This window comes from Sturnus vulgaris, chromosome 2 (genome assembly GCF_052056855.1).
Source record: "Sturnus vulgaris isolate bStuVul1 chromosome 2, bStuVul1.hap1, whole genome shotgun sequence".
Taxonomy (NCBI): Eukaryota; Metazoa; Chordata; class Aves; order Passeriformes; family Sturnidae; genus Sturnus; species Sturnus vulgaris.
In genome coordinates this window covers 44,866,587-44,893,072 of record NC_142244.1, presented here as the reverse complement: position 1 = coordinate 44,893,072, position 26,486 = coordinate 44,866,587, and the positions used below count along the sequence as shown (strand labels likewise).

Genomic DNA, 26,486 nt, shown 5'->3' with positions numbered 1-26,486 from the left:
ATTAGCTGGGAATGTTTTGAAATCCTGGAATATTCCTATAAGGCAGAGCAGAAGTACCTAGTAAGCATGCATGTCTCCCCTCTCCTCCCACTGAATTTAACAAACATTTTGTTCCTCTGTTCCAACTCTGTAAGACAGATTATACACTTAGGTAAGAGTCAAAGAGCTTGTCCATTATATTGTGAAGATTGCCTGCTGGGTCTGATTGCCTGCTGGTCTAATTGCTTCTCTGGAAGCAGGTATTTGTACAAAAGCTGCTACCTCATCTGGTCTATCAACACCTTCAAAGCTAAAATACAATTGTCTTTAACCTGGCTGCGACCCTCAAATTACATGCGAAGCCAGCACTGAAGAGAGAGCATAACACACTGACTAGGAAGCTGAATTTGGCAATGCAAAAAGTAAATTAGTAGCAAAACAGTAAGGCAAAAGCTTGACAATTATGAACATGGCAATTAAATGCCTGCAAAGTGTAAGCGACTTGTTGCCTTCTTTGGGGAGAGTGGTTTACAGTCAGCTTTCTGGTTTTCACTGAAATAGTTCTAAATTGACTGATAGGCAGTTTCCCCTTTATTTTCATCAACTTTCGTAGCGCTAATGCAAGGTATTTTGAAATCAGCTTCAGACTTGCTAGAAATTAAAATTCGAAGCCCTGATTTTCACTCTCTTCCTCTGAAAAGGTATTATGAATTTCAGCAAACAAGCAAAAGAGTAACAGAAGACACTGAGACAAGAGGTGACATGGGAATTCTTGCATGAGTATAGATCTAAACACTTGAGCCAACCCTGCCTTTTCACCCCCTAAAACTTGTGCCCCCAGCACCTTTGCTTGGACCATAAATGCTCCAATCCCTCCTTCCCAGCCTTGTCCCACAGCTGAGCCCTGATGCTTTTATTTATTCCTCCTACCCTTAAAATACATCCTTCAGCTGCTGCAAAGTGCCATTTAAGTGCAATACATGCAGGAGCCATGGGCTGCAGATAATCCACAAGCAATCTATATTCTCTGCCCAAGCAGTGTGTGAAGCTTAATCTGCACCCCCACAAGAAATGGTGCACAATTTTGTGGCAGAGAACCTGCACTCTATGATCGTACTGGAGAGAGTATCAAACATTATCTGTCAATACACACAGCTATTTTGAGATTAATATGTAACTGCAGAGTAGTTTGAGTTCCTCTGAGTACGTTCTGTGAAAGGTATTTAAAGAGAGTGGGTTTCTTTAAGGTTCTTTTCAGGCTTAGGCACAAATATAAAGGAAAGTATCTTCAAGAAAATAGCACTCCTAGAATAAAAAATAAGATAAAAAACCAAACCCACATTAAATAAATAAATGGAAAATAAATAAAGGTTAAGAAAAAAAAAAAAAACCTGTGCAGCTAATTGCAATATATATTTTCCCTCTAATGGATGAACTTCCTCTAGCTCTTGCTGAATGGGATGAGTGTGTGCATCTGAAAACATAATTTGTCCCTTAGGGTAATAGCTGTTGTATGAAGACAGAATCAGGCAGTGCTCTGATTAGACATATTTCAAATTGGCCATGTTTGTGCCCATTAACAGCTGGAGGTAGAAGGCACTCCTAATTAGTGAGAGTGTTGGAGGTTTTTAAAAATAGAGATTGGAGAACTTAGTGGCTGACTGGATAAATTAGGAATTAAAATTTTGTTGTGTGCTGTCTACTTCTGAATAACCCATGCCATGGGAAATAGTCTTAAAGAGCCATGTAGAAGAGCAGATATTTAAACCATGATTAAGTATAATCTAGAGCAGATGTTCTTTTCCCTTCCCCCTTCCCGTCATCAGCTGCCATGAGATTTGATCCCAAAAACTGAGATTACCACAGATTTTAGCAGCTTCTCAAGTTTTGATGCTTCTTCCTGCTTAGGATTCAGCTCAGAAACAGCACAGTGCCCAAGGAGCTGGATCAGCTGACAAAAATGCAACCTCCTTCTTCCCCAAGATATAAGTAAAAAATAAGCTTATCCTAGAATACTAAGTACCCAAAATGCAGAAAGACAAACAAGACCTTAGAAAGACAGAGGAAGAACTGATAAAATACTAAATATTAATGAGGTTTTGTCTTCCTGTTTCCACACACTTCTCTTATATATATTCCCCCTTTTAATTACTTTAAAAAGGACTCTAAAATTCAATGGTTTATTTTCTACCTCCGAAAAGGAGTTAAAGTTAGAATGCTTCACTGATAGCATTCTAATTAATTTCTTGATTACCTGCAAGCATCCTGCTTTGGGAGATACTCAGGCTTGACTGGTGATCTGAGCAAGAAGACTTTCCAAAGTCAGGTATTGGTAATATCAGGGTAAAAGCAAAGTGCCTTTCCATCCATTTTAGAACAATCATTCTGCCAAAATATGTAATGATTCAGGTAGATCAATGTTTATTTTCTCTCATTTCGCAGCAGATGGGAGTTTAGATATTTACTCAGAGATGAAACCAGAGGCTTAGTCCAGGACAGAAAGTAGATGAAGAGGGCACAGCCATGTAATCCTTCTAGGATACCAGGGATCAGCAGTGTCTTCAGTGCCAGTTAAGTTAATTTGGAGCAACACAGTTGAAGCTCGCAATCACTCACAATACAACAGGAAACCTTCCACTAATTCTGCCAGGAACAGGAGAAGATGAAAGTTCAGCTTTTCTCAGGATCAGGTGTGCTGTAAAACAGAGAGAGAAAAGTCAACTTAGATTAAACAGAAGCTGCCCCTACTGCCCTTCTTGTCCCTAGAGAACTGTATTTCTTACACTTTGAAATTGCATAGTTTTCAGTCAGTAGCTTTTTCTTTCCCCACCGCCACCTTGCCCCCATCCAACATGCTATGACCTAGGAGAAAAAATGGGAAATTTTTCCTGAAGTATTACTGGACAGACTGCTTATCCCATACAGCTATTAAGTGAGCCATGTCAGAGAGGACTGGCGAACTTATAGGACAGTCAATTTGAATAGTTTACAGTAAAATGGGTTAGCCAGTGTTTTATAGATTGATAATTTGAACAGCTTTGTATTTAGCAAAAAACTCTTTACTTAAAAGAATTTTGAGTTGCAGTCGTTGTGTGGTTATTGAGATGAGATTTAAATGCACTTTTATCAGACTTTCTTTTTAAATATCAGAAAGGACAAGGACCCATTTTTGTAATTTCTTATGTTAGGCAGCAACTGTTTATATAAGTGGCCCAGTCAAGAATTATCCAGGAAGCATGTCATACATTTTGAAATGTCACCCCTACTTTCAGTAATAGGAGTGACACATGGCCCTCAGAAAGAAAGCTTTCCTACTCAATTTGCAATAGGGAAGAGGTTTACCAAACCACAGTTTAAGGAGCATGAGATGAAGTGCAGATGTGGCATAGACTGGAAGGCAAAAGGAAGAGTTTCAGAGACCTAGATGGGAAGTTTAAGATATTATTTGACTAAACCAGCAGTATTACAGGTCTGGTACCATGGCTTACACAGAAACCAAAAGTACTTCTCCAATGCTGCTTGGAGCAGGACCTGGCAAAGCAGTTTAGAATTAGAATGTTTCTTTAATACTAGGCTAAGAGTGGTAAACAGTAGAGAAGGCCAACTAAAATTTATAGAAATTTCCCTTCTTTGGATTAAAAAAAATAAAAAAGCCAAACCGAAACAAACCCCAAATGCCTAATAGGGATTATGAACACATATTTTTGGTTCTTTTTGTAAACAAAGGTCCCAGGGCAAAATTTCTGCCATCTTATGACCACCAGATGTGTGTCTGAGGTCTGATTATTTACAATTTCTTTTCTGTCCCGTTTTGTGATTTAATATTTATTCCCACACAAGAGGAAACAGTGGGACACACCAGTAGGCAGAGGAGCTCCAGTCACCTTCTCAGATCTCTGGATAACCATAACCATGGAAGCAGTGGCATCATTATGGGATGCAAGGGAGAAGTAATCGTAGGCTGTACACGAATTACAATAAATCAGTAGAAGACTTCAGAATTTAGCATCAGATCTCAGGCACCTCCATTAAAAATGGCTCCTATCAGCTTGAATTTATTGTTGTGTCTCCTCTCTGCAATTTATTAGCAGCTCAGTGTCTTGCTAGCTCTCATGATCATATCTCAGAGGCTCTGCAGTTTAGTGTTTTAATTTCAACTGAGCTACACAATTACAGCAGAAGCTCAGTATTTTTGGTTAAAAATACATAAAGCAAACTTCAACCTTTAAGCCTGAAAATATGAATAAAGCAATTACAGAATACAGAATACAAAGTAAATTCCTGACGATATTTGCTACCTCCTGGAACTTAAATCTCAAAATCACCCATGAGCTTGGCATACTTGGGACTGGTGGTGCTCTATCTATCTCTTAACTTGAAGTATCAAACCTATTCTGAGCATCTGGCCATGTTTTTCCCTAAATTGCCAGGAGCATGTAAGTACTGTCCTGCAGAGAATTGATTCCTAAGTGAAAATCTCCAATTCTGCATAATGAAAATAGGACAGCACTGGAATCCATGGAACAAGATTGCAAGGCTTATAAACCTATTATTTAAGACTGTTATTCTTTGTGATTGATCGTCTATTTACTTAATTAAATAGGTCTGCAGTCTTTAGATCACTTAACCTTACTCTGACACACTGTAGTGTCAATTTCCATTGCTTCCTCAAAGTAATAACCTGGTTTTGGTATTCAAACAGCAGAGCTCTGTATTATATGGGTTTCCATGTGGGACTCATCCCTGCCTTTAAGGCTTCACAGAAATGTGTTAGCAGGCAGGGCTCCTCAGAGCCACGTGCCTTTTAAGCAGCTGCATCCAGGCTGACTTGAGTAAAGCACTTCTGGTGTAATCAGAATTATTTCCACACAGTAGTATGTACAGCACAGGACCGGGCAAGAAGAGATCTTTAGAGGTACTAAAGACCAGACAGGAATCTCAAGTTTTCCCAGAGAAAATCGTAGATAATTAGATGTCTGGCAGACACAGCAGCCTTTGGAAATCTTCTTTGGTACTATCTTAAATTGTCTTCTAATTTTTCACTTTAGAAGTTCAAAGTTTGGAAAAAGACTGTTTCCTTGTGAGTCAAACTTAAGGTTCAACTAAAGCAACCTTTTTATTATTCTCCATATGGGAATATTTATCACTGTTTACTTCTAAAAATAAAAACACCCACTAGAGTCCTTTTGGAAACAAGTACATAGAACAAATACACAAATATGGTTGACATAATGAACTGCAGTATAAAGGAAATGTATCCTGCTACTGATTCCTCAGGCCGGAGATCAAGTTTACAAATGGGAAAAACTGAAAACTAAAAACTAGTCATAAGACTGAAATGTGAATTGAAGTGTTGCTAGATTTGTACTTTAGGTAAAATAAAGAAGGACAGAGTTTCCCTGCTGATGCGTGACAGAAAGGTAAGCACAAAATGAGCATCAGAAGTTTCCTGACGCTGAGAATGAAACCTAAAAATGTTAAGGAATATCTCCGTTTGAATCTCCTTGCAAGTTTAAAATATGACAAAAAGGACCCTGAGTATTAGGAAACAGCCTTTTTTGTCCAGATCTATGGTAAACACATAGGTTTATCACTAATGTAAATCACAAAGTACTCAAACCTGTAATGTCCTGAAGTCTGAATAATAATAATGTAAAATTAATTATTTTTTTCCAACTGAAGCACAGAAGCCAAAGGCAAACAGAAATGGATTTAGTGAATTTCCACTGTCGCTCATATAGGGTTGGTGGTCTTGCAGGCCAGATCTTCTTCATTCCCACTATCTTCAATGCATAATGCCTTCCTTCATCAGGGCTTCTCTCCCCAGAGGGGACCTATATTTTTTACAACTATTTGTGTTACAGTTATACTACTTTCCACACTGCTTTTCATGGTATGGAGCTTCCTGTAGGAATGACTGTAGGTTTTGGTCTTGATCTGGGCACATGTGTCATTTTGGCAAGGTGTAGCAGGAGCAAGCTGAGCTGTTTACCCTATGATAAATGTTTCAGGAAAGTTGAGGATCATTTTTTAACTGTGTAACATCTCTGATTGAGCTCTCAGGTAAATCAACTTTTCCTTGGTCTCGTTGTTAACAATTTCCCTGTGTTACTGGATAGCTATTGCTGACATCAGCACAGAAATGATGTTTGGCTGCTCTCAACCCCAGGAGCCCTCCAGAGTCTCAAACCTCTATGAATATGTATGTTGTGCTTCCTGGTTCTCCTTATGCTTCACTGAGAGCAGTCCTGCAGGACCCTATACCTGAAAGGTAAGGACCCTGCCACTCGCACTGCTCAGAGCCACTGACAGCAGCAGAAATTGCCTGAGCTGCTGAGTTTTGGTGCCCACAGGGGAGCCACCAGAAGGATTGGCCTAGCCCAGCTCTGTCTGCATGGTCTACAGACAGGAAGGCACATCTTTCCCTCAACCTGAACACAGGTCGAGGTGAAACTGAGACATGATGACACAGAGACTCAATGCAAAATGCAGACTCCAAAATCGGGTGTCTGCTTGAGATGCTTGCCCAACAGAGTCCTGTGCTCCATTACAGAAAACACTGAAGGAATCAATACTGCCAGGGAGGGCCTCAAAGGCATTCAACACATCCTTTCCAAATTTCTTTGGACAAGAGTATCAGGTGTAAGTAAGCCTTGCTGGTGTACCCTGGCAATAATCTCTGCAGCTGAGCTATTGCCATGCAGTATGAACACAGGGATCCTTTGCACAGCTAACTTAAGGCATCAGCTGTGAACAGAGCCCAGTGGAGGAGCTTTGATGAAGGAGGGTGCTTGTAAAAGGGGAAGCTAACATGTTAGCAAACTCAAAACTACTCACACCAGCACATATGCAGGTCAGAATGTTCTGGTTTACCCCAGCTGGCAACTCAGTCCCACCCAGATGTTCCTTCACACCCTCCCACCCAGCAGGGCAGAGAACCAGAAGAAAAAAGCAGGAAAACTTGTGGGTTGAAATGAAAAATAATGAAATCATCCTCTTTAATAGGCAAGAGAAGCAAAGTAAGCCAAGGAATTAATTCACCACTTTTCATGAGCAGGAGGGTATTCAGCCATCTCCAGGAAACCAGGGCTTCATCACATGTAACAGTGACTTTGGCAGACAAACTCCACCACTGTGAACGTCCTTGCTGCTTCCTTCTGCTTCCTCCAGCTTTTTATGCTGAGCATGACAACCTATGGTATGGAATATCCCTTTGGACAGTTGTAGTCAGCTGTCCCAGCTGTGTCCCCTCCCAAATCCTTATGCACACCCACCCTCCTTCCTGGTGGGATGGGGTATGATGCTAGGAATAAAATTAACTTTATCCCAGACAAAAACAAGATGGTCATTCTTACTCTTATCACAATCAAGGCAGTCATGTCCACACTAATGAATCACCTAATTTGCTCAGACACCAGTTAATTTGTTACCTGAGGTGCCCTGACGAAGGTGTAAACCTGAGTGACATTTAAACTACTTGCTTCTGTTCAGTCCATAGCTCTAAAGGTGCCAATTAGAACAGACAGCAGAGAATTAAAAAGGTGCTGGTTTAGGCCAGTTGCAGTGAGAATTGCTATTAGTTAATAAAGATTTCTAAATGGCTGCTGGAAATGACTCGCCCACAAAATGCCAGAAGATTCTTGAAATTACCATATAAGTAATATGATGACCAGGACTTTTAACATTGCACACAAAAACATATTTTACCTAGGTCTTTTGGGGGTTTCTTTTTTCCCATTTTAATTTAGATTCCATTATACCTTTGTATACATTTTAATGGCTACATAGATTTTGTAACAGCATTCTCAGACTCGTGAGATGGAGGTTAAATACACAAATTTTCTTCAACCAGCCACACTCTTAGAACACGGAGATGAAAAAGACCTATTAGTTCACCTACTCCATTTTTCTGGCCACTGTAAAATTGTTCCCTAGAGTGTATTTCTCAATACTTTGCTGAGACTACTTTTATTTTACCAAAGAACTGGCCACTGCTACTCATGGGACCTTTTACCACAGCTTAATGAACTTTACATTTAGAAAGTATTTTTCCAGACAATCAGTCTTGTAAAATGTCTTGCTTTTTTTTTTAAATCTCTCTTTATAGCATAGCCCCATAAATAATTGAAAATGTTACCTCAATTATATTATTACTTAATATGAAAAGCATTCCAAACTTGATAAACAGTATAATTCCTCCTGCCTCGAACTTGCCACAAATTACATTTTTCTTTTCCATGACTGACTGATGGAAAAGATAAGAATCTACTCTTACCAGCAACTTTTTCAGCAATTCTTTTGGCTGAACAGGGACTGTGTAAGTTTTTCAGATATACCTGATGGCCAGAAACTCAAAAAAAACCCCTGTCAGGCACCTAAAGTAGCAATTAGGGAGAATGCATAAAGGAAAATCCTAAATGGAAATTCTGAAAGCTTCTGTCTCAGCTGCTCTGCAAATCTGCAGCCACAATCTTTGCAACCTTCCAGCCTAAAATGTTTCTTCCTGCTCTAGAAAATCTAAAACTAGATCTGACAATTTGAGACCTGATTTTTCTCAAAATTGAGGGGTGTTTGGAGCTAGCATTTTAGTCTGTTTATCTAGAAAGCTTGAGTAAAGTTTTATACTTTGTTTTATCAAAGAAGTCAGTACCTGTATTTATTGAACTCTCATCTGCAGTTGCTTTGTCATTTCTAACTTAGCATAATAAAAGTGGTAGGCAAGCACAGAAGTAAATGGGAATGATCCTTTCCACTTTGGCAATATTCACTGTGGGATATTGTCCAACAGAACGTGTTTTAAGCCAACAGTTCAGAAAAAACAATGCAAAAATATGTCTGAATTCAAATATATAGAGATACATAAACACACACGCACACATATACATATACATGTGCATGTGTTTCTATATTTAAATACATATATATATATGTGTGTGTGTGTGTGTGTGTGAAAAGCCAAGCCAAATTAAAAAAACACTGATGTCTAGGAAAGTGAAATAATAAAAACCCCAAAGAACCAAAAGTCTGAGTCTTATGGTACCCCAAAGCCCTCCTAAGTGCAGGTGCTGCTGCCCACCCTGATTAAAGGTTTTGCTTACACCCAGATTGAGCACTACATTTTTCCTCAAGCTTTTAATCTCATTTTATGTTCTTAAAAAAGCACGTCCTGTCAGACTAGAATTGCAAGATTACATTCAGGTAGGCTAAAATTCGGGTACTGTAAGAACACAGGCATTACAGAGCAGTTCCTCTTCACAAATTCTATGGCCCTTGTTACTTTTAATTTACTCCATTTTCTCCCCGTGTCACTGTGATAATACTCCCTTGGTATTTTTTCATCCTTTTTCCAAATTTGGAAAAAAATTCACTCCATGCTGACTTGTCTGTAATTGATGGTTTAGTAGCACCATGGGCAAAGTGGCTCCTGAGCAGTTTTAAATCATTGCAGTAATTTATCTTGGGTACAGAGGTAAGTTTAACTCATTTGTGCTTTCAGGAAGAGATATTTTACCTCTGAAGGATTTACTTCCAAGCAGTGCTTTTATACAACAGCATCATTTTACATTGTTTCTTTAAAAACAGATATCGTAGCTTAAAAAATGAAATCATACTTTCTAATGCATTAAGTGCACACAAGACTTTGTATTCACGATGGGGTTTAGTTGGCTTTAATTTTTATTTTTTTTTCATGAAATACAGGATTTAAGCTTGGGATTTTCATGTGGGACCACACCAGTGTCATGTGGAAGAGCCACAGAAGAACTGATGGCAACTGAATAAATGCATGCTGAGAAATCACAGCTGTGGACACATCTTGAAGCTGGAGTCTGTTGGGCTGCAGAATACAGAACTTTTCACAGAATACAGAACTTTTCCCTGTCCATGACACAGCCTGAGGTAGGCAGTGGGAGAGCAGAGCCACGGATTTGTCCATTAACATCTCCAGAACCTGATTGCAAAGCATCAGTATCAAGGAGAGTACCATTGTTTTCAGGCTGTGTTAGCAGATCCACCTTTCCACCTGAGTTGTGCTGGAGGGAAGTTCAGGACCCCCAGCTCTTATGATTTTTGTGCAGACAGGGAGTGGCAGTCACTGAGGGTTTGCCCCACAGTGTACAGCAAAAAGCACATTAATTCTCAGCTCTTTTTCTCTAGCTTGCCATCTGTCAGAGCCAAACTACTGTGTCTTTTAGAACCATTAACCTCTGACAGAAAAGAAAAAGGTTGGACAGTGAGCCTTCCTTTTTCATTTTTATTAGAGTTACCCATAGATAGAGATAAGTCAGTATATGGTATTGAGTCTTGCATGCCTGGGAGCTTATCTGTGCTTTTAGCTGAATCTAATAGCTCTGATAAAAGATGTAACCATTCTCCCCAGACGCTGTACTGTTTACATCCTTAGACCTTCACGGCTATAGCACTGCTGCTACAGTGACGATGTTATTGTCATCGTCAGGTCACAGCTGAAGTAGCTGGAAAATACGTTCCACATGGATCTCACAAGCACCATGAAGACTGTCACTGCTCCTAATCAAGTTATATGCAAAACAACTGGAAAGGACAAGTAACTGCACTAATCTCATGGCTCATGTGCCACCTTTGATTCCTGAAGGTGCCATTAAAAACAGAGCAGATGGGTAGGTAGACGAACAAAAAATTTACAGTGAAAAATGCAATGGTTCTTTCTGCACATCCTGATAGTGAGAGATGTCTAATGGAAAATGTTCACATCCCTTGGTGCCCTGCGGGCATGGTTTTCTGGTTCCATTTGATTCTGGGGGAGCAGGGATAATGGCATCATGGAGAAGGGTTGGTGGCTCCCGCTCAGCTCTGCTCCCCCCAGTACTGCCAACCCTGTGCAGGGTTTTCTGCAGGCTTGCTAGATCCACCTCCTCCCAGCAGTGGATAAGAAATGCTGGGAGAAGGGGTTAAGTCAGGACATGAGTTGCAGCCTGATTTGATACTACCCACACCTCCCTCTGCGGGTCACCCTGTGACGTGGGTGCTGAAAGACTTGTCTTTGTCAGCAAATGCTTGTTTTGAAGGTGCTCCTGTCACTACAAAGCATTGCTTAATTCATCCTTCCAAAAGGGAAAAGTATTTAGAGCAAAGTTTAAATGCAATAAAAAGCCTGTGCAGATGGAAACTGATTTTTCAGCTGTCCTCAGCTCAGCTTAACTCTGCCGCAGGGGCTGTCAGCAGCTCCCAGAAATGCTGCAACTCAAGGGGAAGTCCAAGGGAATCTGACTTACACAGAAGAAAATGAAAAGGATTTTCTTGTCAAACAAAATATGTCCTTTCTAATGATCACTCACGGGTTCAGGGTGAGGATGGACATGAAGGATCACCTTGCACATCAGCACACAGGCTCTGCACGAGGGTGAAGATCTGCAAAGGCTGTGCCACCCCTGCCTTAGCTCAGGAAACATTTGGCCAACTAAACATCAAAACAAGGACTTTGATGTGAGTTTATTGGAATTCTTATGCCTCCATATGTCCCACTGCCATTTGAGCAATGAAATGTTGCCTCTCTGTGTTGTTTCCAGGTTTTTTTGCAAAGAAAGTAGAGGTGTCTGCTGTGACACAGCAGTTCAGCAGCACGCACAGGGAATGTGACTTGTGCCTCATTTTTGCCTGAAATATTCTCATAGCAGATATTTTTATAGGTAAATCCTTTCCACCATCTATAAATACATGTGAACAGAGATGCCCAAAGAATTGTTTTGGCACATGCACCAACCCCTGATTTTTCTTCCTTAAGAGTCAGTAGCATTTTGGAAAGATGCTGCAGGTGAACACATTAGTTTCCACTCAGTCAATTAATATGTGACTTCATGGACAAGTATATCAAGTTACTTATTTTCCATTTTTACCCTCAGTTGTCATCTTAGTGGAACATTATGCCCCATTTTTGATGCTGCCTCTGGTGAACCTCTAACTTCAGCAGATTGCCAACAGAAATCACTCTGTGAGAGCTCCAGTTAGCCCAAAAATATCCCATACCTTTAAACATCACACATCCAAGAAGAGTGAGGGTTTCTCTTTGACTTTCCAAGAGAGTTCATGAATTTGAACAGGTCTTAGAGCATGGACCTCCACATTTGCCCCATCCTATTCTGTTCCCAACACACTTTCCACAGATTTTTACTAATGGGGCACAGATGCCCATCTCTGTAGTCTTCTAGAGCTACATTTAGATTTACTGTTTAAGAAATTCTGACTTTAAAAACTACTTTCAAAGAGTTTGAGGTAGGAAAGTAAAGCAAAACCAAACAACCCAAGCAGAGAAGCTACCCTAAAATCCAACACTGCCCACTAACTAACCAACAGTCTATATGCATCTTTTCTTAACCTTCTTTGTATAGTGCATTGAAGTCCCCAGAGGAAAAATGTAACATGAATGCAGCATATTTATTAAAAAATATTATCTGGTTTTCTTCCTGATTAAACATTCATGAAGCCCTAATTTTTGGAAATTAGGAAATTGAAGTCTACCTGGACCTCAGGTCATAATATAGCTGATTCTGTACTCTTCAGTAAGGCAGAAGATCCACTGAACAACCATTCACTCAATGATACAGGTCTACATCAGGTCATTATGACTTTAGGTCATGTTCACCCCCTGTTTTTGTCCTTGAAAACAGAGTGAAAAAGAGTTCACTTAACTAAACTGGAACTGCTTCTGTAAACAACTGTTTTCCTGGCTTAGATTAAAAACACTTGCATTTTTAAATGCAAGATCAAAAATTAATCCAAATTCCAACAAATGCCCAAGTCTCTGGCATTCATGCATAAATTATTTGGAATTATCCAATCTGGATGCTTCCAAGGAAAAAGTGCAGATCTAAAATTCATGCACTGTTAGATCAGGGAGTCTTTATGACTGGAAACAGGTTTGTAATGGAAACTGCAACTTTTAACTATGCCAGTGTGAGCATGCTGTTCTAATATGCATAGTAAAATCCTATAAAATAACAAGACTGCAAACTTTACTGCAGCAACTGTGCATTAAAAGGCAATAAAGCACACATCATTTATAGCAGATTCAGTCAGTTATAAATTTCAAGCCTTTCTGCTGTTTTATAGTACCCATAATGAACAGAGCTGTGATTTGCATTCAGATGGTGCATGTAAGAAACAATTCAGGAAACCATGCAGTGTTTTGATGAAAACAAAACATGATTTTCTGTCCACTGCTGTGCAGAAATTGTGCACAGGGATGAAAGGGAGCTCCTCCATGACTTCCAGTAATATACAATTCCTCTCCTGTTAGCAGAATGCACTGCACACCCTCACATTCACAACAGCTGCTGCAGGAGCAGCTCATCCTTCTTGAAATGAAAGTCAATGCAAGGGAATACAGACCTGCAGAACTGCTGATGAAAGGTGCTGCTGTGTCTAGCTATAAGAGAAGGTATTTGACAAGGTCTAAGCATACTACTCTGACTCTTCAAGACTGTGAATCTCCTTTTCCTTTCCCCATTTACAAACCTAGAACTACATTTTGCTACAACTAGAGGCTAGCATTAATACCCAAATTTAAGTCATTGAAAGTATTTGGGTGGTTAAATGCCTCATGAATGAAGGCATCCCACTCAAGTTCTGCTTGTGGATGAGATTGTCCTCCAGATCTGAGTCCAGCACAGGATCTGTGCTGACTCACTGCCAGTCCTAGATGAAATAAGTGGTTTTTTTCGGACTACATTTGTACTGCAAAACTTTGAAATGTTTTTTAATTCCCAGAACCAATTGCATAACCCAGCTGTTTCCTAACCTCACCACGTGTGGACACAAACCAGTTCCTGCTGGCTCTCTCCTACTCTCCAGGACACATTCTCCATAAGAGGAGCCTGCCAGGAAGCACTCTGATCAGCTGTTGCCTACATAATTAGCAGGAAAGTAGCAAACTGGAGTCATCCAAGCAAACATCTGCACTTCCTTTTGTAAGATAAAGTTCTGCAGTCCATTCAACTGAACCTAAGTCTATAGACTTAACTCTATTTTCCTTTAGGTTGGGCACTAAGCACACTAGATCTCAGCACTAGATCTGCTGAGAAGGAGTTAATTATCTTTATAATGGCCCATATGGTTCTGTGGTTTATACACCAGTGCTTTGGCTGTTGCTGATCAGGGCTTACTCAGCAATAAGGCCTTCTCTGCCATTTTGTCCCCACAGGCAATAAGGTTAGGGGTGGCCAAGAATTTGAGAATGAACAAAGCTGGGACAGCTGACCCAAATTGTTCAAAGGGATATTTCACACCAAATGATGTCACGATCAGCAGTAAATAAAAAAAGATGTGTAGAGCTTGTCTTCCACCCTAGCTGTTGCTCAGAATCTGGCTGAGCATTGGTCTTGTGGGAAGTGGTGAATGATTGTGTGTGCACAAGTTATTGTGTGTTGTTTTGGCTTTCTCTTTCCTTCATTTATGAATTGTCCTTATCTTGACCTACAAGTTTTCTCATTTTTGTTCTTCCTGCTGTCTCCCCCAAGCCATGGGGGCAGCATGGGGCAGCATGGGCAGTCAGTGGTCAAGCAGCAGTGTAGGGGCTTAGGTGGCAGCCAAGATAAATACACGACAATACAGGGTCCTGCATGTTGGTAAAGCTGGGTCTGTGTTGATAGGCTGTGTTAGAGCAATAGCAATCTGGCGTTGCTGGAATCCTCAGCTGGCAATGGCTCATTTCAAAGAATTTACAGTGTCACAAACCCATTCTGCTTGAACTGATATTAGATAAATAGTCAACAAACAGCAAAAGCAGACAAAAGGTGAATCCAGTATGAAAACTACTGTTAACAATTGTCCAACAGATCACACTACTATCTCATACAATCCTTGATTTCACACACATTCTGGAGTGTTTTTTTGTCTGATTAGTATTAGATAGTGTAAAACTGTTACAATAAGCAAACAGGATTGCACGTTGAAGGCTAACAATTACCTGGACACTGATATATCAGCTCTGCACTTAATCTGTACAGATGGCCTGTAGTACAGATCAAAGGTGAATTGCATTTCAAAATTATATACATGAAAAGAACACATATTTTTATATAACTAAATGTCTGCCCATTTCTAGTACTATAGGAAATCCTATCATGGGGTTTTCGTGGAATCTGATCTAGTGGAATGTGCCCCTGTCCAGGGCAGGGGCCTTGAAGCCAGGTGGTCTTTAAGGTCCCTTCTGACCCAAACCATTCTATGATTCTATGATATTTCCTAAATAGATTAGAACCAATGACAACCATGAACACATTCCTAATACCTCTTCCTCAGTACCCAAATAGCTTAACATAAACCTGGAAGGTGTTATTGAAGATAATTAAGATGCAGAAATGTAACATTATAATATTAATTGAAGTTTCCTCACTGGAGTGGTGTTTGTATAGGAAATGGGAAAATATGGTGGGAGAAAGAGTATGGTTTTGAAACAGTGCAATAAAACAACATGCCTAAGCTTGACAGGTTTCTGGCCAACTCAGAAACACTGTTTTTGCCACTGCCAAATCTAAGAGACAGTCAGAGGTTCCAGACTCTGACATGTCACCCACTAATACCTGTAAAAGTCTGAACAAGTTACCACCTGTCAAGTGGACACCGTCCCCGTAACGAGTAGAATGAAGTTTCTCAGTTTCTATAGAAAAGGGAATATATGAATGATGTCTGAAATGTATGTAAAGAATTATTTCAGTGATTCTTACCTAAGTATTGGAATATAAACATCTCACCAACTCTTCTGCATCTAGATTCTTACAACGGAGTTTCCTCAAAAAAAACCCAAAACAAAAAAAGAGATTAAGATCTTGTTGAACCTTACAGTTGGATCAGCTGAAACCTGTGAACATTCAAAAGAAGTTGATGACAATAGCTTGAATTCAAGCAGACTAAAGTTGGAATATAAATTCATGCACAAAAGTCTCTCCACTGTTTTTACTAAAAAGTATAATAAAACTTTTCAAGTTAAAACTTTCACATCATTAAGATAAAGCCCTGAGAAAACATGGATGACTAGAGTAAAATAGTGATGAAATTTTCTTTCATGTTGACATATAATTAATTTAGTTTAGTGCTTCACTCCCCTCCACAGCTGTAACAAACTAGGTCTTTTTGGACTCTTCCTAATAGAAATAACAAAATGTACTCAAATGAAGGTGTGAAACAATTGCAAACAATGAATATTAGGCTGTTATTTTTTTCCCTTTTAGAACTGCCTAAAGGATAGTCCAGATGACCATTTTCAGTGCTTTCAACAACTACTCCTCTTATTGCTAGAATTAGAGTCATATCCCCAATGATTTCATGGTGGTTTTTTTCTGTGGGGCAGGGTCACTTAGACATCACACATCATTGCCTGGCTGCAATTTATCATCATTTACAGCAATTTCAATGTTTTAAATAAACATTACCAACTGTTCAGTTTCCTGTGCTTGCTATTATATGTAACTAGGACCTGGTCAACAGTGTGTTTAGATGCCAGCATTTCCAGCTTACAGCACATGTGACAGTACTCAGGGCTATTTGCTGTGGGTCAGGCTGCCCCACATCACTTAATCTGAGGCAGTGTGATACAAATTGTGATCTTTCCTGGCAGACCATGGAGCATAGGTTACATGCAAGAAGCGCTGGCAAAGCTATTGGTGTGAGCTGAAAAGTCTCACTTAATATCCAACAATTGTGTTTTATTACAGGCCATTTGGCTGGAAGGACATACCCTAGGCTGCATCAGAAGCAGACTGGCCAGCAGGTCGAGAGAGGTGATTATCCCCCTCTACCCTGCTCTCATGAGACCCCACCTGCAGCACTGCATTCCACTTTGGTTCCCCTCAACATAAGTAGGGTGTGGATCTGCTGGAGTGGGTCCAGAGGAGGCCATGAAAATGATCAGAGGGATGGAGCATATACCCCATGAAGACGGGCTGAGAGAGCTGGAACTATTTAGCCTGGAGAAGAGAAGGTTTTGGGGAGACACATTATAGTGGCCTTTCAGTATCTCATGAGGGAGCTGGAGAGGGACTTTTTGCAAAAGCCTGTAGTGACAGGAGAAAGGGTAAGGGCTTTGAACTGAAAGATGTTAGATTTAGTTTAGATATTAGGAAAAAATTCTGTGGGGGTGGTGTGGCACTGGAACAGGTTGGCCAAGTTGTGGATGCCCCATCCCTGGAAGTATTTGGGGCCAAGCTGAATGCAGCTCTGATCAATGTGGTCTAGTGAAAAGTGCCCCTGCCCATGGCAGGGATTGGAACTAGATGATCTTTAAGGTCTCTTCCAACCCAAACTATCCTATGATTCTATAACTCTATGACAATTTGACTCACTGTCAGGTGACTGCCAGCTGTGCACAGTAAGCAGCTATTTGCTCTTTGTAATCTGTCTTCTTCTCTTAGCTTTATGAGTAGTCTGGAAGGAGCAATCTAAGGAGTAATCCTCAATGCCTGCAGCTTCCTGAGCTCATTAGAAGACCAACTGAATTTCCAAACTTGAAAAAGAAAAATATCTTAGCAGTGTAATGCCAGAGAGAACTTCTTCACATTGAAGATGTGCAGAAAAGTTGAACACTGCCTTACTTGCTGGGATCAGAGACTTTACAGGATAAGACATAAGAACTACTTAAAGATATTTTTTGTAAGCCAGTCTTAATTCAGCTTGATGAAATGCACAGCTAATGCTACAGAAGCAGGAAGCACTGGCTAAAAGCATAGACAGTTATGAAAGATGGTAAGGTGGAGGTGACTTGAAAAGATGACAGTGTTTACTCATGGACTGCCATATCTTTTGTGAACTTCTGGTTTCAGTTCCTTCAGAAAGCTTTTGGTGTTTGTACTCATGTTAAGAAGTTCACAGGCATGTGACTAACCCAGCTTTAGCACCAGCTGCAGGAATGACTCATTGTACATTTTCCCTTTTGGAGAAAATAAGTGTCTCAAGCTAAAAATAGTAGTTTCATTTTGATATTATTTTTTTCCTTTTTTTTTTTTTTTCATTGCTGAAAGAGACAAAGTGTTCCTTATAAACGCACTTCTAGGAAACTGTGTGCAAGACTAAAAATTTCAAGATTCTTCCTGAATCACTTATGTTCTCCAGGCACATTTCATTTAACTCCACTACAGCATTCTCAGTTCATGCCATTAAACATTATCTCAAGGTTTTTACTATAATAGGATCTGGCAAATTGATGTTCAGCATAATAAGTCCCAGTCTGAGCTGAACATCAATATTCAATACTTTGGGGAAACTTATGAAGCGCATCAGCCTTTAAGGGCACTTTTAAAGAAAACAGCACAAGCATATTATGTGCACATTTTCACCCCCTATGGACCCAAAACTTCTTGCAGAGGGAGGAAAGCAAGTATGGTCTTTATATGCAGATCTGGCTTGGTAAAAGCTGAATCTTGTTCTAATTAATAACCCATTACCCTAATTGATTTCATTTGTGTTGGATTTTTAGGGTATTTAAAATAAGATTAGGTTATAATCCATGCTGGAGATCTTCAGACAAAATTTTTCTCCAGAAAAAGGAGCACAGGTATTGAACAAACCACACACCTTTTCATTTTCGCAAGAAATAGCCACTCTTGCCTGCCTGTGTAATGTTCATCCCATTATTACTATGCAATAAAACTGTAATGTATTAATGGATCTGGAAATAGTCTTGAAGTCTCATGTATTTTTCAACATATTGAAATGTGTCTCATCATATTTTACTAGCATATGGCATTGCCATTTTCCTTCAAGTGAAGAGGAAGAAGTGAAGGAAAAAGAAATACTTTCTTCTCACAGGCACCGAAGTTACAACAGTTAGAATGAGAATGAAACACACTAATTGCATTGAGAAAAGGCCCCTTTATCAATGCTTGATTTGCTGCAGAATCACAAAGTAAAATCCCTGCCTCCCCAAAATCCAGATATCCATTCTAAAATGCCATTTAAAATTTAGTCATGTCCTAGACGTGGTCAGAGCTTTATCTTCAGTGTGAGAATTGAACCAAAGTACTCTGTATAACCATTTCCTACATGCTACTAAATGCCTTGTGTTGTTTCGGGCTTTTTGTTTTGCTTTTTTTTCTCAGACACAGAAGGATAAGATATTAGGTCATGCTTAATATTTAGAGGTAATTATAAGAAGCTGTTTTCTGTTTTTTTCAGGGTGTTTTCTGTTTTTTTCATGGAAGACTGACTCAGGTCAATTGAACTAAATTATTTCAATCAGTTTTCTTCTGCAGCACAGCCTCTAAAAATACTTCTTCACAGCCTAGTGCAAATTTATATGACATTTTTGATGAGTAAAATGGTATATTCTCTTCATATATATTTATTTTAAAGAGTGTATATGTTGGCATATATCATTAGAAACTTTATTTTTCTGTCAATATTTTAGAGACTGAAGAATGGCACCTTCCTTGTTTACAATCATTGTGAGAGTTATTTCAGACTGCATTATGCAGAAAGCTAAATTTGAACTGAAAACAACTAAGAAGGAACTGTTGCATTTCTTAAAATTAATTTAATTTTTTTCCTGGAATGTCCATTGCATGTGAACATAAGTTTAAACTATTACAGTATCTGTTCTTGAATAACAGCAGAATTTTAAAAGAATTTAATAAATTTTGTCCAAAGCTATCCTTGACCAAAATTTCAAGATAGTTAGGTGCTTAGATATGCCTATATACAATTATGTAGTTATACTGAGCAGACACTTGGTTGTCTAAACAACTTTGAAAATATAAGGTCACACGGTCTTTAAATCTTTAAAATTATAACTTTGCAACCTTTCTAACTTCTTGTTTCCTTCATAAGGTGGAAAAAAATTAGCAAACCTCGAATTTTTCAGTTAGCAGTTTGTCTTTTTACCTCAAATGATAAGCTCTAAATTAATTAAATACTTTCATTACAGCAGACTGACTGGAAGAATATGTAAATAAACAAAGATCTCTTCATATGCAAGCTTCACACGGATCTTTGAAAAAAAATAAAACTAGCAGCATGATATCCAAAATTTGTAAAAGGGTCAGTAGATCTTGAAGAGATTAAAGTGTTTCTCAGGTCTTTACAAAAATAGAAGCAGGAACACTCTTGAACTGTGTGAGATTTTTACAATACTACATTTAAAAAGAGCAAATATAAACATTCAGCTCAGTAAGTAAATGCAAGTCATCATACACTTTAGCTCCAAGTTTCATTTTGGGGGACTGCAGTCCAGTTAACTGTATTAAATAAGAAGATGGCTATGCTTTGCTATTAAATGAGGACAAATATGAAAATTTCAGGGGAAAATATCTGGTATTTTCCTAGAAATTTGACCTTCCCTTATAGGAATAGCATTAATAATTACAGATTTTCTTCAAATTCATGAATTTCAAAATATATTTTTTCAGAGTAGCTGCAAATCATATGATAACCTGATTTCAAAATATAGCTCAGCCTAACTATTGCTTATCGTACTGTTGGGCAAGTAGGAGCAAGTGGGGGAAAGAACACAGCCAAATCTGCCAAACATCTGCTGTGTGATTTAATACTTGAGCAATGTAAAGTGTTTAACTCATCTGTTAGCAGGAAGCTTTCAACACAGAATTCCCCTGAACGGACAGGACACTGCCACTGAGAAAAACAGTGCCATTCTTCTGTGTTTCATTCCTAGGGCTCTTGCAGAACCCCGGGTAGGACTTGCACTCTTTGGTTATGCTAGCTGGATTTACTATCCACCTAAAGGATAAAGATAATATATTGCAGCTTATGTTAAATAAGGCCATTTATTGTTTCTACATTTGTTTATAAATGAAGTATTTAACACTTCCTCTGAAGCACAAGGCACGTTGAAGCACTTACTATGAGAGGTAATGCAAAATTGAATTTCTAAGACAGTTTTTTGTTTGTTTTTTTCCTTGAAGGTAAGGAGGGAACCATGTTGAGATGAAATTAGGTGCAGAAACCCAAAAGAAACCAAAACCCCCTTGTTATTTAATTAAAAAAATAATTTTTATTAATAGAATTTGGGAGAACATTTCAATTAATTCATTCAATTATTATGATACCAATACATTTACATTTAATTTTTCACAGTTTCCTTTCTCATTTTTATCACCACAGATCCTCAATGTCTTCAATTTGTTTTATCATTACATATGATTTTCTATTCATATTCTTAACATCTAAAAAAGCATTTGTAATTTTGTTTGGTCAGTGACTAGGCTGCTGTTGGTTTGATATAAGAGGAAGATATCCCTGTGCATTTTATTATTAGAAGACAAACTACACACACCCTTATTCTGATCAAAAAGACAGTCAGAAGTGTGACAATTCATGCAAAAGAACTCACACTACCAGCATCCACTCCCCTCACAGAATTATTACTCCTATTATTCTCCATTGTGCCAAAATTTGATCTATCTCTCCTTCTCTCTCTTTTTCTCCTCTCTTTTCTTTTGTTTTTTGCATTATTCTTACTTTTAGAAAATAAGAGCAAAACATACATCAATTTCCACGCTAAGCATGTAGTTTGCTAATAAAATTGAACTTTTTTGGATCTGGCTTTTGCCTGTCCTTTTCAATCACAAGCATTTATAAATCTTGAATGTTCCCTTCCACTTAGGGGTGGGACATGACAGTAATGACTTTAAACTAGAGGAGGGTAGATATAAGGAAGAAGTTTTTTGCAATAAGGTTGGTGGAACACTGGAACAGATTGTCCATAGAGATTGTGGGTGCCCCATCCCTGGAAACACTCGAGTTCAGGTTGGGCAGGGTTCTGAGCAACCTGACCTAGTTGGAGATGTCTCTGTCCAGGGTAGGAAGGTTGGAACTATGCCACCTTCCAACCCAAACCATTCTGCAATTCTATATTTCTATGATTATATCTATATTCTGTATAAGATGATCAAGCACCATTGAAAGATGCACTTCAGTGCTCCATGATGGATCATTATTGAGTAAGATGTAGTGGAGCTCTTTATTTAGCTAGATAAAAGTGATAAAAACTTATTCACTAGTGCTGCTGTAAAGTATTTTAACATTAAGAAGAAAATCAAGACTGTTCCTTTACTGTGGTCTGCTCAATACCAGCACACTCTCCTCAGCCAAAGACAATGGCCCATTTAAAATGCACTCCAGTTTTTCAAGTTCATCTTATGCAACCTCATTTTTCTATATGAACTGATATGTCCTTAGAAATAGAACAACTTGTAATGGACAGGTCAAAATCAAAAATTAGCATAGATAGGGCAGGTAGTGTAATTATGCAAGTAATTTAACACTGAAAATGGACAGACATGCAGACTACTGCTCAAGTCTATAAAGGGCTATATCTGTATACATGTGTGGAGAAATCCAAACATTTTTATCTTTATAATGTTCCGGTCATTGTTTTGTAGCAAGCCATTAGACTCCTAAGCAGAACAGTAACATGTACAAGCCAAGTGTGTATAGCAATGCAGGTCATCAAATAGAAGGCACACTAATTATTCACTCAGATTCATCCAACCAACACAAGACATATTGACATGAAAACTTTAAAACGTTTCTGAGACAAATCATTTTACCTGTGCTTGGTACAGGCTCATCCATGAGTGATTTTATTGTACTATAAATCTCCACCTTTGAAAACTTTCAAGAATCTGCTCAAAGTCATTAAATACAACTGGTATATTTTTTAAAAAAATTACATCAGATAACACTATGAATCTTCAACCATGGTCTCTCCCCATCACAGAAGTCAAGCAATTATTCTGAAAGGGATCAACCAACCAGTCTTAGAACAGGGCTTTTACAAGGGTCACATTTATCACAGCAAGCAACTTTGCTCAGTAAAGTTTCTCATGTTGTTTAAAACTGTTGTAGTTTTACTTGATAGTCTCTTGCAACAATTCATAAAAGCTTAAGGACAATTACACTCTGAAGAAATGTTCCCAAAGGTCTCATAGAAACAAGAAAACTGGGACAATACAGATCCATTAAAATGTAATTTCCCAATACCCTTTCAAAAAACAGAGTTGCCTTTACATAAAGAACCTTCCTAGAGGTCTCCTGACACCTCAGAAGAATGTTGTCTCTGCTGACATTTTTATACGTGTATATTTGAAAATAAATCCACCTGCAAACCCACCATTTCAGAATCTTGAAGCTGCCAGGTGGACTCTGGATACTGAGTTATTTACTCAGGGTAGCTCAATGAGCACTTAATTGATAAGTGTATGTCCTAGGCGAGGTGCCCCTGTGTGGGAGACTCATTTTGGACTCAAGAGCATCAGATTGGCAAGACTTTCTCAGGTTAAGGCATCCTATTTTATTAGATATTCAAGGACTTGCAGAGCTTTTACTGTTTTATGGTTTCCATGCTCATTGGCACAAATATTGAACACTTTGCAATCCTGATTCAATATCTCAGAAATCCAAATTCTACCGAACAGAGAGTCAAAGACTGCTGTTAGCACAAAAAGCATAAAATGTATATGAAGCATGGTAAAGGTGATATGGAAATGCTAATATGTCTGTCTAAGTTTAGATAAACCATGAAAACTATGTCCTATCACATCCTCAAAAGAGGAAAAAAGGATGACAAAAGAAGCAGAGTCAAAAGAAATATTAGTGTGTGGCAAACGGTGCTCACACATCTAGAACAAACCACAAAATTAAATTAAATTGTCTAGATAACCAATCAAATTAAAATTTAGGTTAAAGGTTAAATTTAGTTTGTCAAGAGAAAGACAATTAATACACTCACTTAATACACTTGTAATAATGAAGTTTTCTGTCAGTGATTAGACCATAAAATTCCAATCAGCAGTTGTAATGAGATACTCTCTTTGACTTAACAGCTGAAGCTTGGACAAGATTAGGCCTTTCTTAAGCAGGGCACCCATAAATGTTTCTTAATATTTAAACCTTACAGGAAGAAATTTATTAAAGCTCTGTATATTTACACAATTTCAAGGTTTATAGGTTTCTTTCATGAATTATTGTATACTTATTTGACTCATTTAATGTTTCTATAAACAGTACTTCAGAAAAATCCTTGACTTTCAGAACCCCTTCATACGAACTTCCTAACCAAAATTTGTGTCCTGTAGCTGAGTAAAAATGAGTTTGCCATTACTGGTAAGAGGCCACAGACTTTGTATGAACCCAGCAGTACAAATTCTCTGGAACTCTTGTCCTGAACTGATTTTAGCATGCCACAGCTGTGCCAGCAATTGTCTGGAGGTCATACAGCTATGTCTCAAATTGTCTTAGCTTTAGTTTAGCTGTGTGCAATGGTGCAGTGCAATGAATACCTACTGCTAACTAATAGGAAATGATAACAAGTACTTATTCTGGGTGGGGTGAGCTGTCTAGAATAGAATCCTATAGTAAAAATGCAGTGTACGATAGCAACAGACACCCAAAACCTCAGGACTGCAAACACAAATAGTAGTAGCCAATTACTTGGCACTGTAGGAGTGCAGCCATGTATGTCCAATAAAATGTTTTTAAAGGATAATAAAACAGAAGAGAAAAGCAAGCAAAATATGAAATTGGAAATTACTAGAGATAAAGAAAGCAACATTTTAGTTTAGACAGCATATAAAGATAATTCAAGCAGATTCAAGACACAGGCTGAGGAATGCCAGTGTCACACTCCTCCTTGCAAACAACTTGGGACACAGATCACCTCTTGAAAACCTCCACTGTTCTCTTGAGAGGGCTGTGGCAAGAGAAGGGGAAAGGATGGGTGAGCAGAACAGCACGGGAAAGTTTGTATACATCAGCCCTTACTGTTAACAGGTTAGCAATATTGTAAATGAACCAAGAAAAGTTTTAGTCAGACATAAAACATTTTAATTAAACTAATGATGGATTCTTGGTTCCTCCTAGGAAGCTTAGTTCTCATCAAGATTTTTGATGTAACAGCATTCATTTGGGACAATTTCCTTTCCATCTGTAATTCACATTTCATCCTCATCTTCTCTTTTCTATCCTTTCCTTTTGAAATGCATAAAACTGAAGCAGGAAGAAAATCAGACACTTTGCAGAATATTTCCTTAATCTTGTAGATATTTTGCAATGTTTTCAAGTAATGCAATATTAAAAGTGCTATGAATACAGTTTTTAATTTTTTTTTTGTAATAACATCCCTGAATTCCCCACCAAGTGGAAAACTTTAATTTCTCGAAGTATTTTTGAGGAAAATAAGTGTACTGACTTGACTGTTCCCCAAGCAATTCCACAGTGAGTTATATCACAGAAAGAAGTTCCTGACATTGTAATTTGATCAGCTCATCATTTTATAATAGCAAGTATGACATGACTCTGTTTACCAGCAAGCAAGTACTTTGCTTTCATGAGGAAGGACATTAACTCACTGAAATGCCTGACATATTGTTCCATTAAAAACCAGGAATTCAGAAGGAACTCAGTAAATAATCTCCACTCATCCTATGGGAGAGTACACTGCCATGGAAGCTGTCTCACCGTGCCAAGAGAGCACAACAGCTCTCTGCTGGTGGATAGCCAAGAGCAGAGGGACTTGTGTGGCTCAGTGCCAGCCCAGCCTGTCCCACACCGTGCTCTGGCTGTTAATATCAGACAGAAAGTCAAGGCCAGGACAACCCTCTGTCCCTCTGTCAGAAAGCACTCGCGTCACTGCGGCTGCTGGCACTGCTGAGCGAGGAGGGACTGAAGTCGGGCTGTACAGACCTGTGTAAGGGCCAGCCTTGGTATCAGATAAACCAGAAACCAGACATCGAAAAGGGAGCTTGCAGGTGGCTCTGCACTCCTCCACAAAGCCTTACCATTGTCCCCAGAGGCACGGTCAAGAACTGAATCCAAAGTCTCACGGTGCGGTGTGTTTCCTTGCTCAGGATATCAGCTCTTTTCAGCTTGCGTAGTGCCTTTTTATCCCAAAACTACAAACACAGATTTCCTTAGGAGTCATGCTCAATAGACATTCCTGTTTGTATTAGACTGCACATGCACTGGGACAGGAAGCCGCAGCATTTCCAATGCATTGATAGCAAAAAATAATAAAAAGACACATTCTGCGCAATGAGGTGTAACTTTGTACGTCAACGAGTGATCGTTAATAGATAAAAGCTTCATTTGACTTAAAGATTTTCACCACACTTTATACTTACGGAAAATGTAATTTCCCATATTTCAAATGGATCTGAAACCAAGAGGGAAGTGCTTCAAATGCTAAATATAGGCCTGATCATCATCTGAGTTACTCTAATGCACTGTGGCTTCCAAACGCTGCCAGTATGCCCTACATTATTGCCTCAGAACACCTGCTGGACCTGTGAAGAGGCATCAGAAACCCTAGAGTCTCTCAATTGGAACCCATCTCAAGATGGGTATCCATGTTAGGGAACAACATTCTGCTCCATTGTGTTAGCAGACAGCCTCAAAGCAAAGAAGGAGGAAATAGCTAGCAAACATCTCTCTTCTGTACTATGATTTTCGGGTATATAAAATCTCTCTGAAGCATAAAGTATCACTCCAGTTTATCATGAGGATTACAATTCTGTGTTCATCATGTT

At 38.8% G+C, this 26,486-nt stretch overlaps 1 long non-coding RNA gene across 1 annotated transcript; it reads right to left on the bottom strand.

Annotated features, from left to right (window-relative positions):
• Nucleotides 1-2,432: 2,432 nt before the first annotated feature.
• Nucleotides 2,433-25,801, bottom strand: LOC148224756 (uncharacterized). The gene is made up of 3 exons (XR_015801950.1): nucleotides 25,740-25,801; nucleotides 15,681-15,744; nucleotides 2,433-2,674 (listed from the first exon to the last, which is right to left on the bottom strand). It is a non-coding gene; the product is annotated as an uncharacterized LOC148224756 (long non-coding RNA).
• Nucleotides 25,802-26,486: the final 685 nt, after the last annotated feature.